General features: G+C 36.0%; 1 protein-coding gene across 10 annotated transcripts in view; it reads right to left on the bottom strand.

The window, feature by feature from the left end:
* B3GALT1 (beta-1,3-galactosyltransferase 1) overlaps positions 1-13,939 on the bottom strand; it is a 187,806-nt gene that overhangs the window by 103,148 nt on the left and 70,719 nt on the right. The window contains exon 1 of one of the 10 annotated variants that reach the window (XM_032113826.1): positions 9,416-9,561. The exons of the other annotated variants lie outside the window; for them this stretch is intronic. The gene's annotated coding sequence lies outside the window, so the exon portion shown is untranslated. Of the gene's footprint in view, positions 1-9,415; positions 9,562-13,939 lie in introns of those variants that run through there. 10 annotated transcript variants of the gene reach the window in all.

The following is a 13,939-nucleotide window of genomic DNA, read 5'->3' on the forward strand; positions in this document are numbered from 1 at the left end:
TATCTACAACACTGTTTCAGTAATCAAGTCAGATCAGCTTGCCATCTGGAAATCTCCATTTTCAGAGATGCAGGGGGTTCAGACTACTGGCTAGTGTTTGCCCATGCCATGCTGTGAAGCAGAGTAAATCATGTTGGGGTCTGGAGTCTTGAGTTCACTGGAGAAGGATCCCTGTGGATGTACAGTACTGACAGCGGGGCTGAAAGCTCCAAGGACCATGGCATCTTTTACCATATGAGCCAGAAAAGGCAGACTATCTCCCTTGTAGAAAATACTTTTCTCAAAGGTATGAAAAAAAAATTCCCTTCAGACCAGATCAAGGGGAAAAAAAACTTCAGGAAAAAAAAAAAGTGAAAGTTTTAATTGATTCTAGGAGTACTGTGATAATGTCCCATTGTTGTTGATGTGTATGTTTTATCCAGCATTTAGTTATCCCTTATCCTAGTTTCAAGCTTGTCTCTTGCACTCCTAATTTCTGATTCTTTGGCCCAGTTTGACTTTGACAGTCTTGTTTGTAATTCTGATTAATTTATACCATCTCCATTCTCATCTAGGAGAAAAATCAACATTTTTCTAATGTAACTTAATAACACAAGTTTCAATTACAGGGAAATCTTAAAATAACTTTTAATGTGTATCTGATAGAGCTCTTCAGCAATTACTCTGAAAACTTGCTGCATTTTACAGATGACACCTTCCCTGTGCTATCACAAATTCTTAAAATTCTGTACTAGATCTGCTCTTGTTGTACTGGGTAGCTTAATATTTATATAATATTAATATTGGTTCCATTAGAGGCACTGATAGAATTTATGAAAAAACTTTTACACATCTGTATCTTCCAGGCAGGCATTCAAAAAGCTTCTGAATGTAGATATACACCAGTTAATTTATACTTGAGTTTGTCCAATGACTTGGTAAAGATCTCATGTTTCAGCATGGGACAACACATTATTTTCCCATCCTTTGTGGTTGTCCAGCTGGTCCATATTAAGCATCTTAAATAACAGAAACAGGTCCATGCATTTTATAGCTTGGATGATGGGAGATCCTGATGCCTTGTCCTTAGCAATACACAGGAGGGCACTGCTCAGGGACGTTTCACAGCTCCTCATTTCTGAATGGTGTTACTGCGCAAGGTGTGTGCATGCTATTTCTTACATGGGTTAACTTTTGTTTAGCGTCAACTTGGTCATCTACTGATTCCTCTAGGTAATATAATCTCCCTGTAATTCCTTTAAAAGGAAGCACTATCCTTGTCCCAAACCAAATAATATGGGTGTACTAGAAGTTTGATATAGACCTATATAATTCCTCCCCAAAACATTGAAAAAAACAAGCTTTCAAAGGTATTTTTTCCAGCTCTTGTTTTTAACTTACAGTTTCATTTACTTCTGATGCCCTAGCACTGTCCTGTAGTCATTAATTTCTGAGGGAAGGGCAATGTCAAATAAGGGTATCATAAATCTTCTGAATTCCTTCCATCAGTCATGGCAGTAACATCATCACAGTACTCCTGTGTGTCAGTAAAGCATGACAGATCTGACTGATCTGTGCAGACTGTGCTTAATTGAACTGTGCTTTTCCAGTGAGCATTTTAACTTTCACACAAAGATTTTTTCAACAGCTGACATCCAAACAACTGGTCTCCATTTGCTGGGTGAAAGAATAAATAACATCTGGTGCTTTGTCAGTTGAAAAAAAAAGTAGTTTTTACTTTTAGTGCTTTTTAACATCTTTTATCTCAACTGAACAATTAAATCTGCTTAAAATTTCTGTGGTTTTTTATTACTTTTATAATCCTTTGTATAAAAGAGAGGGCTGATTCTTCACTCTTGTAGCATTATGGATTCCATCCTGATGAAAAATCAGTGCTCCAGAAATACTGTACCTTGATATGAAAACTGATCATACTAGTTGGCTGCCTGAGATGGGAAATTCCTTGTTATACATGGGTTTTAATACAGTTCTTACTTCATTTAATTAATCTGCTCATTACAGTGTAATGCAACAGGCTATACTTTCTTTTGCCCTGATGTTTTTTTCATATATCCATCAGATCAATTGCTAACTGCAAAACTATCTTAGTTATATAATTCGATATTTCAGCCTCTGATTAAAAATTACATTTAGAGGGTTTTATTCCTTAATTTTTAGCTCATTATGCTTACATTTTTAAAAATGACTTTTCTTCATTAATTTTTATTTTGCAATGTCTTTTATTATTTTATATTAATTATTACCAAGTATTTGAGACTATGAGTATCTGCTATTAATTTAATTGTCTGCTGGTAGGAATTCTAAATAGTTAATCTCTGTGCCTTAAATAATTATATGATTTTTTCCCCTTTTTTCCCTACCCTCTTGTGGTCCTCTATATAGTTTTTTTTATTTTGCATACAATTAATAAGATTTTATTTGGTACCTATTTTCCCCCGCAGTGCTTTCTAAAGACATGTATTTTGAAATCTAGTTATATTGTGATTAAAGTAGAACAAACCTTTTTGGATAAAATAATTAAAGCTCAAATATTCATGCATGCATGAACATTCACATTACAAATCTCAGACAGCTTTGCAGCTGAAGGCTGAATGTGCTATGTATAAACAAGTGCTTAAAATGAGAATTAGTAGGGTGAGAAGTTAACTGTGCCTGTATTTCCAGTTGCTGCTGGTATATGCTTTTGAGCTGGGTGAACTTTGCAATGGTCATATGAGCCTCAGTCTCCCTCGTACCTGGTTCCTTTGGTCTCCCTATGTCCTATGTGATGCACCATCCAAACTTCCACATTATGTCCTAAACTTACTTTCAAGATACCTCTCTGTCTGATTTCATTCTCCTTATGCAAAGTATCTCCTCTCCCTGGTTGCATGTGAGAAATCATGTTTTGAAGTGTGTTACACAGGAAGAGATTAGCAGAAGAATACCATCGTGAGTGCTACCAGAGAGGAACTGGAGGTGCAGAGTTTGGAGAGTGTGAAGACAGGGAAGAGCAGTGCTTTCTTCTCTCTGCTTGCTCCTTCTGTGAGTAGCACAGCCAAGGCAGGAGTTTGAAAGCAGATTTATTGGGATCACTAAGTTGCTTGCTGCGGAATTATCAAAGTAGAAGGGACCATAAAACTGAATTAGACACTTTCCCTTTGGCATATGTGGTTTGAGTCAGGACTGCAGCACATGAATAGTCTCAGACTCTTTCCTTCTGCTGTTCTCTTGCCTCCAGTCCTTCTCCTGACAGAGGCACTGGCCTAAATGCAACTGGTCTTTATTGCTGTGAGTAGTAAATTACAATTATTTTATAATGGTGCAGGATAGGACAGAGCAAATAGTTGCAATGGGCAGAAGAGTCAAAAGCTCAGACCAAACTTTCAGGCACAGTTCAGAGACCACCAAACACTGTTCTGGGGTCTTTGGAAGACCAAAAAATGTCAAGAAGTTTAATTTAATTTAGTTTAATTTAACTTAATTAAGAGATTCTTGTCTCTAGAAGCTCTTTGTGATGACTATTGACACATGGGACTAATTGGATCAATTATTTGTCTTTAAAACAGCAGAACTGTTTTAAAAAACACACCCATTCAGGTCACACTAAAACTAAAAAACTTCCACCTTATTTGGAAGATAACTGGTTATCACAAACAATGTTTTCATGTCCCCTAATAGCACCGCATAAGTAGATCTGAACAGTTTCAAACTGAGTTTGGTGACAAGGTGACAAAGACATGGCTAACCATTAGGTCTGGAATATAACAGAGTTAGGCTAGTGAGTAGGACTCAGGGAAATTCAGATTCCTTTCATGGCTTCTGGGCTTTTTTCCCTCTTTAATAAAATGGAGACCATGACACTTCCAAAATTTGTGCAATGGTAAGAAATACATTCCAGACTCTGTGGTTCCCAGCTCCTATGAGGAAGAATGAGAGAGCTGCAGTAAGTACCTAAACAGTCAAAATAAAATAAATAATTACTAGTTTCTGGTCAACTTTCATAATGTTGTCTTGATTTACTTTATGGTTTGAATTTCCAACATGCAACTTTTCAATGACATTACATTAATAAATCTAGTGTTATGTATCATTCTTCCAAAATTTGTATCAGGTCCCAGGTGATTCCATTTCTAGAAAGAAGAGCATGCTTCCCATACTACTTTTAGAAATATGATATAAGCAATTAATTTTCATCTGTGTACTGAGAATCTGGGGTTTACGGGTTCATTCATAAAATCCAAATTAGCTTGTTTGATTTCCTCTCTTCCTTTCCTTCTTTAAAAAAGTATAATTTGAAGAAAGCACAAAATCAGATTGAAGAAGTAATTTTGGGCTCTTGAGAATATATGGGAATTATATTTCCTTTTACAAAGGGAAAATAATTAATATTTTCTAAATTACAGATGTGAAAAGAGTCATATGGAGGTATATGTCTTAAGCTACAACAAAAAAAGCAGGGTCAATGAACAGAAGAACATTATCAGTCTGGGTCTTGCATTGTTCTAGAAAATGGGGCAAATATCAATCTAATATACAGAATATTATTAATTCCAAGGTTACACATGCCATAGCTAAGTGTCTGACTCACCATCTTTGAAGTCCAAAGTGCCTTATAGATGACCGAGCTTTTAAATTGGAAGTAAGAGTCAAAGGGATATGGGTTTGATAAGTTTTTAGTCAATCAGAGAACAGCCTAGAAAAATAATATTAGGATGAAACGGAAAGATTTTTGCAAATCTGCCAATGTGCAAATGTGTATTTCTCCACATCATCTCCAAAACCAGAAGTATAAAATCAAGATTTATTTAAGACAGTGTAGCCTGTAACATTTAAAGAAGCTTGGCTTTAAAAGGTAGAAAAAAAATCAAATAAATTCCTGTGAAAAAATTAGGGTAAGACTCTGCAGATAAGCGAAATTCTAAACATGTGCTGAGGAGCTGAATACTGATCTGAGTCTAGTAGAAGCATTTAAAAAAATATTCTGTCAAGCAAGTAACTGTCATTTGTATAAGTGATGTTCTAATCTTTGTGCTGTTCAGGCGTTTTCCTATCAGAATTGTTTCTCCTTACTTTCCCTCTACCCTCCTAAAAGGAGGATAAATCTCTAACACTGCCTTCAACACCTACAAAATTACCTATCTAGCATCTCTTTTATACTGTTAAAATGCCCAGTCCTTTATGGTTCATATTCAGAACTTTCAACAGCTAAGTAAATGGTTTATGCATGACTTGCATTAGGAAGACACTGTAGTTAGTGCTTAGTAGATCAAAAGCTCTCTGAATTACCACCCAAACTTAATTGTTTTGATGGAGGAACTTAATAGGCGAGCTTTTTTTAAAGCAATTTTCTTTCAATAGTAGTATAATAGTGGGACTTGTTAAATTGTTATTAAGGGGTTTTTTGTCTTTTTTTTGTTTGATTTTGAGGAACAGAAGTTACAAGACAATTTTTTTGGCTCAAGAAGCTTAGTCACTCATGAAAATTTGTTACCTTCTTTACTACTACAAAATTTACAAACCCAGTCATTTTCGAAGTCATGAAAATGAAGTAAAATCAATTATGTTAAACCGACAAATAATTAAAATAATTTTTTTTAATACATAGGCTCTTTTTCATTTCTAAGTGATGGCTGTAATGTTCTCAGCAATGCAAAATTTAGATTTTTAAATTTGGGGAGTGGGAGTTCAGAGAGAACAATGACACATCCTACAAATACAATGCAAGAGCTTGGTATTTTTAAGGTAATTTCTCCTTGTTATGGATATCCCCGATGGCTGCCTAAAATCAATTAGATTTAATATAGTGTCACTACATTTCTGCTCCTCAGTACTACGGTAACACATTTTATTAACAATGTGAGAGGCAAAACTGAGTTGTGGAATTTTTTAAATCTAGAATGAAAAAGCAAGATAATAAAAACAAATGCTGCTTTTCTATACACACAGTCATAGGTTGAATTATGGGGTTTTTCCTCTTAGGTTTGCTTTTCATTTCTATGAATATTACATTGGGAAATCATGTTTCAGCTATTTTTTTGGTGTGTGATTCACATGCCCAGGTTGTATAAATTAGCTACATTGACTTCACTGATGGGAGTATGGATTTGTATCCCCATGGAATGGAGAGCATAGATGTGTAACATAGCATAGCATAAAACCTTTCTCATTTAGCAGAGATTATCTAGCTTCATGAGAATTTCCAAGTACTTAATATCTTGGACTAAGGACTAAAAAACTTGGTGGGAGCTTTACCACTGCCTTCTCTGGAGCTAATGGGAAATATTCACATTACTCAGTTTTAAGCTACTAGCTCAGATCATGATTACACAGAAAATTAGAAAAGGTAAAGTTGATTTTTTATGGTCCAAGTCCCTATTTAACAAAAAAGAAAGAACTATATTCTGTTCAGCACTTTTTTGAAATTCAAATTATGTTGATACCTTAGGGAAAAGTCTGACTAGAGGCTAACAGGGTTTGCATGAGCTCTAGATGATTAACCTACTTTAAATTGCTCTCACCACCCTGCATTGGTTAATCGTTTTCTTTAGCAGTGTCTTCAACAATTAGATAAAACAGCATTTATTTCTATTCTATATTTAGAAAAACACAAACTAATCTTATTTTCCCTTTATTTTCCATCATGCTTGGCATATGATGGAACATGTATAGTAGAATTAATGTAAGACAGTCTCTATCCTTGACTAGATTCAGATGAGTTAGTTCTTTACTGTCTCTCCAGGCCCAGTATCCATTACTGTTGAATCAAATACTATGAGTTTCTAACTGGCAGTGAACAAATTTTAAAATTGTCAGGCATTTCCTCACTCAGAGTTTGGTTTATCAGCTGTTTTGGTTTTTTCCTGAAGCATTAGACAACTGATTGAGAAGTTGGGTAAAAAGAAGACAGTCTGTTGTTTTGGTAGCGTTGTGATACAGTTCTGAGTACATGTGATGGTTAGATGGTGTGTTTCCACTCAGGGAACAATTAGACTGAAGTAGGAGGGCTATTGGCTTGCCAGTTATTATAGATGGGCTTTCTAATGGTGAATATATAATGGGGGCAAAAAAGAGGTTTTCAGGTTCATTTCCAGGCCTACCAGCTGCACCCCGCAGCCACAACAAAACTGGGAATATGTAATCTATCTACTTTTCCATTCCTCTGTTTCAGGGATATAAATTTTAGTCTTTGGCTTTTCAAGACGGTGTTTCAGAATGTTGTCAATTACTGGTGTAACAGTGATTTTTTCAAACTACATGGGATTTTGCAATGGCCAGTTCTGCTCTACGTGCAATATATTTGCAATTCACACAGGAATCTGACAAAGGAACTTTTATTGGATCACTAGAAAATTTTCTTTCTGTATCCTCACATTCTCTTATAAAGCTTCTGGTATTTTTGGAAGAAAAATACACTAGGTGGTTCTTACAACACTGTACATGCTTGAACCATAATGTCACAAGTGGTATTTTTAACTTTTCTTAAGATGCTAATTTAACGAGAATTCAAAAGTGTATTCTTTAAAGGCCATATGTAAGAAAGGAACATACAGCTGTGTGTATCAGTGTGCCTCATCATCCCTTTTTTTTTTTCTGGTAGAAAACTAAGTCATCCTATTATTAAGTAGAAATACATTTAGACATTGCTGAGGAAATTTTTTGGATGAAAATAAATACAAGCAATTTATAAAATTGTTCTACATAAACCATACATTTGCAAAGAAGTTTTATATTTTCCCACAAGGAATGCCATCATAATACCAGAATATCCAATTTCTTTTGAGAGAAGGTACTAACCTATGGCTGGTATTGGGGCAGAGTCAGCCTTTATGGCCTCAAATTTAGGAACCAATTATAATGGAGTACAGAAAATGCAATAGCTAGGAAAAAGACTAGGTTTTGACATATGTACACTTCTAGATTGGATAGTGGATCTGATTTTCATTCAGCTATGTGATGAATTCCACAAGAATACCTAATTCTTGTAATTCATGGGACTATCAGGCTAAATAAAATAATTTTCTCTGAACTTTAGAAAATTACCTAATGGCATTGTCAAGAATAACCACGAGAAAAAGTTGGTCTTTTTTCTTTTTAGTTTTCCCGTACACCATCAAGCAGAAATATGTCTTACTAAAGATACTTAGTTATTCAAAAACTTTTATACTTACTGAAAACACACGAACCATTGAAAACTTTTATGTGGCATTGGAAAAGTGCAATGTGTGACATCAGCATGTCCTACAGAAAGAACAGAAGGAATGCTACCTGGAAAAAGTGCTCAAGTGACTGAGAAAGGGACTTGTACCACTGCTGCAGAAGGATGCAGATGAAAAAGAATAGCCTGTCTGATTCTCTGTTAAAAACTTCTTCACCTAACTCTGATTATTGATTAACCTTGAACATGTACCCATAATGCTTTCACTGCAGACCTAAGGTGCCTCTTAACCCCTCAAAGCATTACTGCACTGGGCTCAGCTGCCTGTCCCGAGCAGCAGTGCGTGAATCTTAGCCATGCACAGGGGCCTGTCAGACCTACCTGTGCTTAGATATCTGCTTTATTTACACTGCCTCTAGGTGGCCAGTGCTAGAAGTACTAACGTCAACTGGATAACTAAGACAAGGGTATATTTGTGATGGCAAAGACTGGCTAATTTTGGAGACCTTTTATTTATGAGAATTCCACCACAGTTAAGAAAATACCTACATGTTGGGAGCATTTATTAAAAAGAAAAAGAATTCCACATGCAAAATTCATGCATAATGTTCTTTTTAAATACATCTTCTTCAGGGAATTCAGTGCCATGTTTTTAACATTTCCCAAGCCCATATGTTTCAGAAGCTACATATTTAAATACCTCTTTCTGAGAACTATAATAATAGAGGATTTCATTAACAATTTTTAGGGGTTTAAATTATTGCCACAGAAACTGATATATTATAGTGCACAAAGGAAAAGAGAGAATAGTTTCCCCCCAGCATAGTCTCAGTGTATACAATATGATTTATAGGGAGAATAATCACATAAAAGTACTACGCTTTTCTGTTTGAAAAGATATAAAGCTAGATTTATATCCGAATTAAGAAAGTGTTATCAAAGTAAAATAAAAAATTTTCACCAGCAAAAATCCTACATTAATACTAAGCACATACTGTATATTCTGCATGTAAGCAATTTGTACTTGAAATGGTTCAAAGCTAGGGGGTTTTAGAAAGAAACTGTGAGGAGCTGCTGAAATTCTTGAACAAAAATGATTTTCTAATGTGCTATAATAAATACTTTATGATCCTGTGATTTTTTTTTACTATTTCTACACAGACTATGTACTAGGAAAAACTTCCTTTTTAATCCATCAATTCTACTTCATTTTACTTTGATTAGATTGCCTGCTAGGTCTCATTCATTTAGTACAGACTCAAGTCTTCCGCTTCCCACCCAGTTCCATGTTCCTTGGCCATGGTGGTAGCATGTCATGTACTTGCTGGGCAGCTCCTCTCCTGATCTTGGACCACACATGCTGGAGGTAGTGGATCAGTAGATGGGACAACTAGTTTTGCCTATATTGTCCTGGAACAGAATAGAGGCACCATCATTGCATTTAATGGGAAAGTTTTTGCTGGCTGTTTGTTTGTGCCACCACCCTTTCAACCATGAATTCTCTCCATGCAGAGAGATGTTATTTCCCTGGTGTCACCAACTCCTCTGGTCAGATTTGCAAAAAAAAGGAGATCACTGTGCTGAATTTGAGTATAGCCTTTTAAGCCATGCCAATATTGTTTTTAAATTACATGCTTACTATTTAACAATTAAGATAACGTAAGGCTATCTACACTATGAGCTATTTCATTTTATCCTGCCCATGACCTCTCGTGTCCATCTGTGTACTCTGAATGGCAGCTAAAGTAACTTTATTTTTGACAACTCACTGACTGTGCCTCTTTTCTGTAAGAAAAGAACTTTATGTAAGAATCTGTGTGGGAGCCCATAATGCAGGTGGTCAGCTCACGATGAACTTGCCTGAACTACTGACTTGCCTTGGTGAATTGATGCAAGCTGCAGCCTACTTGTAACTAGTAGACTTTTCACAACAAAACTCAAAATCTGAAAATCTACATGGTCATATTTCTTTTGTGCTCCAGATACTACCATTACACGGGCATAGAAAGTACCTCCACCAGTAATTTTCAGCTCTAAAATGCTGTAGTAATTCCTGTTGGAAGAATCCACATAATCCAGTGTATTTTTTCGTGTTTGCAGTGTGTGATGTAGCTCTGTCAGTAGTTTTGATGAGTTTATCAAAGGTGATTAACTACTAGAAAATTTTCCAGCTCAATTCTCAGGTGGAAGAGACAATCCAAAGAAGCATACTCTAAAAGTGGGAGTGGCCTCAGTACAAACCAGTATTGGCAAAATGAGGTACTTTCAGCTAGCTAAGATAGTGTACCACAGTTACAACTGTGTTTATTTTAGTCCTTCTTGTTGACAAGCAAACAGTCAGAAATTCTCCCTTCTGCTGAGCAGAATTTAGTTTCTGTATCCCACTGCAAGCATCAATTGATCAGATCCAGGAGAAAGTATATGTTGACTTTTTTGACGTTTTATTCCTTTCTGTGAAACAGAATTTCCATTGCAACGGTAAGAAACTGAAAAATCAGCAGTGAATCCAGAGTATGTTTTAGGGGCTCTGTAGGCATGAAATGTGTAAAAACAAAGGTTGGTAAATGCTATTTGACAGTTGGTATGGTATGTGACCCAGTACTCTAGGTGGTCTGTTGAGGCTAAGTCGTCCTTCAAGCCAAAGAAGTAAAAAAAAAGTTAGTAGGACATTTTGGATAGCTCTGAAGACCTAACTGTTGGCTTGGCCATGCCCTCATGCTCTAATCATAAAGTAGTTTTTCCACCATTTCAAGCCAAAATACAAGTTTTATAGGGTATTTTCAATCTCTTAGTATTTTTCTTTTGAATTCTATGACAATATCAACACGGTGAAACTGAACTATGACATTTCCTGGAATGCCCTGGCTGTATTAAACCTTGCCCTCTCTGAACATGTGTCTGTACTGAGAATAAGACACAAGGTATTTATTGCCAGAGTCTGAGAACTGCATATGCCTCTACCCAATACCATTTAATCTCTTGGAAATGTTTGAGTATCATCATGTTACAACACAGAATTTAAGCTTACATGATCTGGGAAAGCTGCTGTGTACTCTTTTTCCCTTAATTTCCCTGGCACAAATCTCAGCTGATGCATATCTTTATCTTCTCCCAAGTACAGGTTTATTGGTGAACTTTTAAGATTTCACATCCTGTTCATAAAATTATTGCAGCAGCAACGTAACAACAGTGTATACAGATTATTGACTTTTTTTACTACAAATATTTAATTGGCTTGATAGCAAAATATTTAGAGATAGCTACAAAAAGCAAAACAAGAATTTCATTTAATACATAATTCAGCTGAACTCACTATTGGACTGTTTCTGACACAGTTTAGATTTGAGAAAGAAATTTAAACATACATATTTCCTATATAGTACTAAATATTAAAACAGAGAACATGGTATAGCATCATTCTTGATATACTGCATAATGAGTGGAAGGGGTAATTGGCACTGGCTGTGACTTCAGTTCATTGCTAGCCTCAACCATTACTGTCCAAAGTTGCATTTTAGGCTGAATGCTGACTATTCTGTCTGTGGAGAAACTTTCTGTTCCCTCTAATTAAACTGGATAATGCAATTCATGAACTGTTTCTGGATCAGTGCTTTCCTTACTTTAATGTAAATCAATGAAAAATAAGTAGGCTTCTGCAGGAGGAAATAAAAGTACAAATTCCATCTCAGAAAAACAGCCCATGAAGATTTGTCAAAAGTAGAGCACATAGGTGACCTACAGCCTTTCCTGGGCTTAATGCACAGTGCTTGCCTTGGAAATGCTAAGGGCCAGGCGGAACTATTTCATGCTACTTCGCATGAGTTATCAGATCCTGCTGCTTGTACATAGCCAAATAAGCCAGAGTTTGAAGTAAGTTATCAAATCTTGGTACCAATGCACCACCAAACAGTGGTTTTGCAATAGGCTGCTGTGGAACGACCAAAACAAATCTCTGTAAAAGGGAAACCAGAGCACGTCTGTGACTGCAATCACAACAAAAAAGGCTGCAGCTTGCCCAGTGCAGTAAATCCACTACCTCTAGAAACCTCTTCTCCAGCAGGTTTTGCTACTTCAGCTTCTCTTGAGAACTGGAAGATATGACAGTCCCTACTAAGAACAGAAATGCAGCACCAAATTAGATTCTCCTAGCCCTTCTCCAGTTTCTTTCCCTTTGCTTGTGCAAAGGGCGCTTCAAATGATTTGTGTTTCTTCTGTGGCCTGAAGCATTCTTCCTTTAACAGAGTGAATAGCTCCCTATATTAATCTGGAGAGACATCATTTGGGTAATAGTGCATGATGTGTTGCTCCTAGAGGAAACCAAGTGGGATTTTAGACAGTAAAGCAGAAATTGGGTTGCTTTTCTACTTTTAATAATGTACCTGTTCAGATATATGTCTTTTTCTTATTTGCTGGCAGAGGGTGTGTAGGTCTTTTTTAAATATTGTCACAAGATGCAATTAAGGTGATTTCCAATTTCTAACGTGATGTAATTTAGAGAAAAATATTAATAGGTTTTGGTGTGAACCAACATTCCCACAACCTTGTAGTTGCTATGATAAGACAACTTTGTTGTCTGGGAAGCCAGAAAAGCCCAAACTTTGTGACAGTGTTCCAAATCTGTACTGAACAAATCTGTTGAAATTCCCATTTTAAAATTCTCCAAGAACCTTTCATATGCAGATTCTGAGTATTTAGATCTCATTTAATGCATGTACTTTATAACTTTCTAGGATGTTTAACAATAACACTTCGGTTTCTATGAAGATTTAGGCATATTATAGACCAGCAGCAAAAGCCCTTCAGTCCTGAGGGGCAACAAGGTGGATGACAACAGCCAGGTGTCAACTGCATGGGAACGATGCCCATGATTGTAAGGGGTTGGTAGGGAAGATGACCAGGCCTCTAGCTACAAAGCCCAAGCAGAGAGCACCTTTAAAAAGCTGCTTATCATCACATATCAGATTCTCAATTTTATCTCTGTCCATTGCTGGTTTTGTCAGTTCAACTGTTTTCCCCAAACTATTTCTCCTGTGTACTTTTTCTTGCCTTCTAAGCCTCAGCGAAATGAAAATGTTTAAAACCATAAATTGAAAAGGCATAATTTGTTTTCCATTATGTGAAATGAATCCTTCTAAACATGGACTGTCTAGATAAAAAAAAAGGTCAAAATTATCTGTTAAAATGTTAAAAACAGTAAGTCAGTCTTAATATTGTATATGGTAACACATTCTTCCTCCATATTTTTGAAATTTTCATTTCTTAATAACTAGGATTTCATCCACTTGAGTTAGCTCCTATCTCTTCTGTGTAGCAGTAGTATTTGTTGCCATCTAAGAACCCCCTTAAAAGAGGAAGGAGCTACTGTTTAGTGTTGAATTGTAAGGAATTAAGAAATTCCCATGAAAATCTTTTTTTAATTATGATGACAGGATGCAGGTGAAAGAATGACAAAAGGATTTCTTTCATGAGACTAAGACTTGCCTTGCATAAAGAACTGCACTGGAGTAGGCCTAAAATAGATGTCTATGACTGTATCTGCCAGAGGTTACCAGCAGTTCCTGGTAAGAGAAGTAAGAGGCTTCCTGGTGTTTCTCTTAGCATGGATCTAACAGTTTAGTCACAGTCTGAGCTCTACAGTCATTATCTACCTTAGTTTTGTCACCTCCAAATGATTCTTTAAATATTTATGCATAAAGTGTTTAAATGTGACAAATGCAAGCAAAATCCTGTGAAATTAAAAAAAAAAAAAAAAGAATTAGAGCTAGACTACAGATTCCTTAACACTGTGTAACTGATTTTCCC

Source organism: Corvus moneduloides, chromosome 7 (genome assembly GCF_009650955.1).
Source record: "Corvus moneduloides isolate bCorMon1 chromosome 7, bCorMon1.pri, whole genome shotgun sequence".
In the NCBI taxonomy this organism is placed as follows: Eukaryota; Metazoa; Chordata; class Aves; order Passeriformes; family Corvidae; genus Corvus; species Corvus moneduloides.